We start from the raw sequence: 6,000 nt of genomic DNA, 5'->3' as shown, positions 1-6,000 counted from the left end.
AAGAAGAAGAAGAAGAATTATATAATGGACTCTAGAGGCTTGGGGGAAAGAACAGGAAGGGGGAGAGGGATAAAAGACTACACACTGGGTACAGTGTACACTGCTTGGGATATGGGTGCACTAAAATCTCAGAAATCACCACTAAAAAACTTTTTCATGTAATCAAACACCACCTGTAGTCACAAAGCTGTTGAGACAATAATAAAAACAAACCCCCACCCCCAAAGTCCCATAAAATTAATTTTATATGCTTTGTCATTTAATTTTTTAAAAAAGAGTCTCTGTCATCAAGGAAGGAGTGAAGTGGCTTGATCATGGCTGACTGCAGTCTCGGCCTCCTGGGCTCAGGCCATTCTACCTCAGCCTCCTGGGTAGCTGGTACTACAGGTGCAGGTAACCATGCCGAGCTAATTTTGTATTTTTTGTAGACACGAGGTTTTCCCATGTTGCCCAGGCTTGCTTCCAATTCCTGGGCTTAAGCAGTCTTTGTGCCTTGGCCTTTCAAAATGCTGGGATTACAAACGTGAGCCATCGTGCCTGACCAGAATCTTATTTTTATATAATATAGAAAAGCTAAACACATTTAGATCTGCTAGTTAACAGAGAATTTGAAAAAACATCTTCTATTAAAAATGTAAAATGGATTTTGTCTACAAATACTGATACCAAACAGTTCTAAATTACTTCCTAAAGATTTCACACAAAAAATTAGGTATTTAAGAGTTAATGTAATTAATATATATAATTAAAACTACTGGATCTAAGAAAAATAATTCACATAGAGAGTGTGCAAACATAAGCAAAAATATGTTTTCAATGAAGAAAGCCAAAAATATTTTGTCTAGTTTGAAATTACTTAAAGATTGTCTCAAATTGAAAAAATAAAAAGAATGTAGATAAAAATAAAATACAGAAACTTTTAAAACTAATTTAAAAAAGACTGGGTGCAGTGGCTCATGCCTGTAATCTCAGCATTTCGGGAGGCCGAGGCAGGTGGATCACCTGAGGTCGGGAGTTTGAGACCAGCCTGACCAACATGGAGAAACCCCATCTCTACTAAAAATACAAAATTAGGCGGACATGGTGGTGCTTGCCTGTAATCCCAGCTATGCGGGAGGCTGAGGCAGGAGAATATCTTGAACCCGGGAAGCAGAGGTTTCAGTGAGCCGAGATTGCGCCATTGCATTCCAGCCCGGGCAATAAAAATGAAACTCCATATCAAAAAAAAAAGTAATTAAAAGAAAGTATAAACTGTGTATGGAAATCTAGAGTGGTCAAAATGATATATTTGATGGATTTATTTATAAAGTTTTGTGAAAATTAGCTTGTAATATTTTAAAATTTTTTAAATTTTTATTTTTATTTTTTGAGATGGAGTCTTGCTGTGTCACCCAGGTTGGAGTGCAGTGGTGCAATCTTGGCCCATTGCAACCTCCACTTCCTAGGTTCAAGCGATTCTCCTGCTTGAGCCTCCCGAGTAGCTGGGACTACAGGCGCCTGCCACCATGCCAGGCTAATTTTTGTAATTTAGTAGGGACGGGGTTTCACATGTTAGCCAGGCTGGTCTCGAACTCCTTACCTCAGGTGATCTGCCTACCTCGACCTCCCAAAGTGTTGGGATTACAGGCGTGAGCCACTGCACCTGGTCAAAATTAGCTTTAGTATTGATAGCACACTAATACAAAAGTATAAGTTGATTTTCTCTGGAACAAAAATTTTGTGTATTATTACTATAACACAATAACGTATTTTTATTCACCTTTTCAATTAATTTAAAAAGAGACAGAGTAGAGATAGCGTTTTTCTCGTGCTGTCTTTCTTGGGTCATTTGATTGGAAAACTGAATTTCCTGCATCAAACAGTAAAAGGTTTTGTTTTTATAAGTCTGCTAATAGGACAGGCACCGTGACTCATGCCTGTAATCTCAGTTCTTTGGGAGGCTGAGGCAGGCGGATCACCTGAGGTCAGGAGTTCGAGACCAGCCTGGCCAATAAGCCAAAAGCCCGTCTCTACTAAAATACAAAAATTAGCCAGGCAAGGTGGTGGCCGCCTATAGTCTCAGCTACTTGGGAGGCTGAGGCAGGAGAGTTGCTTGAACCCGGGAGGCAGAGGTTGCAGTGAGCCAAGATCACGCCACTGCACTCCAGCCTGGGTGGCAGAGTGAGACTCTATCTCAATAAATAAATAAATAACTAAATAAAAATAATAAATAAATCTTTTAATTATTGCTTTGGCTAAATGAGTGATTATTATTTAATAGTGGACTGCGATCCCATTTTGTTCAAGTATTTTAACCCTTTGACATATTTGGCAGGCGTCCCAAAATTAAAATTCAGCTTAAAAGTTGTCTGTATTTGGCTGGGTGCGGTGGCTCATGCTTGTAATCCCAGCACTTTGGGAGGCCGAGGCAGGCAGATCACGAGATCAGGAGATAGAGACCATGGGGAAACCCTGTCTCTACTAAAAATACAAAAAAAAATTAGCCGGGTGTGGTGGTGGGCGCCTGTAGTCCCAGCTACTCGGAGAGGCTGAGGCAGGAGAATGGCGTGAACCCGGAAGGCGGAGCTTGCAGTGAGCCGAGATTGCGCCACTGCACTCCAGCCTGGGCGACAGAGCGAGACACCGTCTCAAAAAAAAAAAAAAAAAAAAAGTTGTCTGTATTTGACCCCTAACATTTGAGTGCTACATAAGTCCAATGCAGCATTTAAAAGAGTGGTAAACAGAATTCTTTGATATGTTAAATTACATGGAAAGCATTGTCAAATTAAAAATATGTTTGACCTTTATCAACTTATATTTTAATAAATGTTATGATATTCATTTCAAAATTATATGAAATCTCTAAAAATCTAATGTATCTGAGAATATGCTACTAGTAATAATTATAGTTTTTATGATAAATTATTATAGACTACAGGTATAATCTTTTTTTCATTTGTTTCTTCATAAACATTTTAAGTCATTTTCACAGTTAATGGTTTAATTCTGATGTAGTTTCTAAAAACTTCAAAAGCACGTAACATCCTAGAAGAGTGTGTCTTTAAAGAGGTTTATGAAAAGATGGAAAGCGTCCACACAAGTTAAGTACAGGCTTCTGATAATTTTAGGATCATATTATTTGGACTGGCTAAGGATTGTGAGAATTTGAATGAAGAGACAGACTCTTAAAAAACTTTGAGTCCAGGCTGGGGTGCGGTGGCTCAGGCCTGTAACCCCAGCACTTTGGGAGGCTGAGGCAGACAGATCCCCTGAGGTCAGGCGTTCAAGACCAGCCTGACCAACATGGAGAAACCCCGTATGTATTAAAAATTCAAAATTAGCAGGGTGTGGTGGCGCATGCCTGTAATCTCAGCTACTTGAGAGGCTGAGGCAGGAGAATCACTTGAACCCGGGAGGCAGAGGTTGCAGTGAGCCAAAATCGTGCCATTTCCAGCCCAGGCAATAAGAGAGAAACTCCATCTCAAAACAAAACAAAACAAAACAAAATGAAAACAAAAACAAACAAAAACACCTGTAAGCCTACACAAGACAAAAATTAATTGCCTATTACAAAAATACTCTGCCACATTTTTAAAGTTATATCAGCCAGTATGAAAATGTTTTAGATATACTTTGTAAATAAACTCTGTGGTCCAAGTCAAATTACCGGCCGGGCGCAGTGGCTCACGCCTGTAATCCCAGCACTTTGGGAGGCTGAGGCGGGCAGATCACGAGATCAGGAGATCAAGACCATCCTGGCTAACACGGTGAAACCCCGTCTTTACTAAAAACACAAAAAATTAGCCGAGCATGGTGGCGGGTGCCTGTAATCTCAGCTACTCGGGAGGCTGAGGCAGGAGAATGGCGTGAACCCGGGAGGCAGAGCTTGCAGTGAGCCGAGATGGCGCCACTGCACTCCAGCCTGGGGGGACAGACCGAGACTCTGCCTCAAAAAAAAAAAAAATTACCTATGATAACCTCTCAGGTATCAGTGCTATGCACTTAAATTGGGGAAAGTAACCTAGTGTTTAAGAAGACATAAACTTAATGTTCAGTGTGGACTCATGGAGAACATACACAGCCACTTGATATTTCCTGAGTTCTTTTTTTAATTAATTAATTAATAAATATTATTATTATTATTTGAGATGGAGTTTCGCTCTTGTCACCCAGGCTGAAGTACCATGGCATGATCTTGGCTCGCTGCAACCTCCACTTCCCAGGTTCAAGTGATTCCCCTGCCTCAGCCTCCCAAGTAGCTGGGATGACAGGTGGTCACCCCCATGCCCGACTATTTTTTGTAATTTTAGTAGAAATGGAGTTTCACCAAGTTGGCCAGGCTGGTCTCAAATTCCTGACCTCGTGATCCGCCCCCTTCAGCCTCCCAAAGTGCTGGGATTACAGGCGTGAGCCACTGCATTCGGCCCCTATTCCTGAGTTCTTGAAGTTTCCATTATTAAAAGCTACACATTTTACTACTCATCACAGAAAAGATAATCTACATTAAATATAAATTGAATGTGTGTGTGTGTGTGTGTGTGTGTGTGTGGTGACTGTTCTAAATTACTACACTACGTTAAGACCAATTTCTTCTGTCAAACTTATAATTCTTAGAAGACAATTAAAAGTTTGTCTATGCTTCTGCTACCTCATGTGTGATTTAAACATTTATAGAGAAATTGTCATTTTTTTTTTTTCAAGACAGAGTCTCACTCTGTCACCCAGGCTGGAGTGCCACGGCACGATCTCAGCTTACTACAACCTTGGCCTCCCGGGTTCAAGCGAATCTTCTGCCTCAGTCTCCCTAGTAGCGTGGGACTACAGGCACACACCACCATGCCCAGCTAATTTTTGTATTTTTAGTAGAGACAGGGTTTCACCATATTGGCTAGGCTGGTCTCGAACTCCTGACCTCGTGATCTGCTCACCTTGGCCTCCCAAAGTGCTGGGATTAGGCATGAGAGCCACCTCGTCCGGCTTTTTTTTTTTTTTTTTGCCTGAGTTTCACTCTTGTTGCCCAGGCTGGAGTGCAATGGCGCGATCTTGGCTCACTGCGACCTCTGCCTTCTGAATTTAAGCAATTCTCCTGCCGCAGCCTCCCGAGTAGCTAGGATTACAGGCGCCCACCACTACTCCCTGGTAATTTTTGTGTTTTTAGTAGAGACAGGGTTTTACCATGTTAGTCAGTCTGATCTTGAACTCCTGCCCTCAGATGATCCTCACGCCTCAGCCTCCCAAAGTACTGGGATTACAGATGTGAGCACCAGACAGAAAATTGCACTCCTGGCAACTGTCATTTTTAATGCATGTTTTCTGGTAGTATAAAAGCTTTCTGATGCAAGAAGGTTGTTGTTATAGCGGTAGCTAAAGGATACTAAGACTTTTTTTTTCCCCACGAAGACTTGCTGAAAAGGTCTCCAATTACAAAGATACTTATTTCACTAGAAAAGTTGTAAAACTGTTAAATAAGATATTACAGATATAATAGTACTGAGCAAAGCTAACTAAATTCACTAGATTGTTTTTTAATTGCAACTGATGACACTCAGATCCACTTAGAGTGGAAGAAATGTGTTGACTCTTATAAACAGTCATTGGAAGACCTATGCACCTAATAATAGAATGTCACGTATCATCTGCTACTGAAGTCTGATATTACTAAATGTGGCAAGGCTCTAATGCATTATGGCAAAGCATATTTTCACAAGGTAAAGAAAACTTTTTTTTTTTGATGGTCTCACTCTGTCACCCAGGGTTCAGTCATGTGATCTCAGCTAACTGCAACCTCCATCTCCTGGGTTCGAGTGATTCTCACGCCTCAGCCTCCTGAGTAGCTGGGATTACAGGTGTGCGTCACCACACTCTACTAATTTTTCTGTTTTTAGGCTAGGCTGGTCTCATACTCCTGGCCTCAAGTGATCCACCTGCCTTGGCCTCCCAAAATGCTGCGATTACAGGCATGAGCCACTGCATCTGTCCAGAAAAGCTTTTAATAGTCTACTGACTGGGAACAAGAAAACC

General features: G+C 41.2%; 1 protein-coding gene across 1 annotated transcript in view; it reads right to left on the bottom strand.

The window, feature by feature from the left end:
- LOC116479550 (E3 ubiquitin-protein ligase RNF4-like) overlaps positions 1 to 6,000 on the bottom strand; it is a 265,307-nt gene that overhangs the window by 151,376 nt on the left and 107,931 nt on the right. The window lies entirely within an intron of this gene.

Source organism: Hylobates moloch, unplaced genomic scaffold, assembly GCF_009828535.3.
Source record: "Hylobates moloch isolate HMO894 unplaced genomic scaffold, HMol_V3 SCAFFOLD_12, whole genome shotgun sequence".
NCBI classification, from domain to species: domain Eukaryota; kingdom Metazoa; phylum Chordata; class Mammalia; order Primates; family Hylobatidae; genus Hylobates; species Hylobates moloch.
This window is presented reverse-complemented; position numbering and strand designations above follow the sequence as displayed.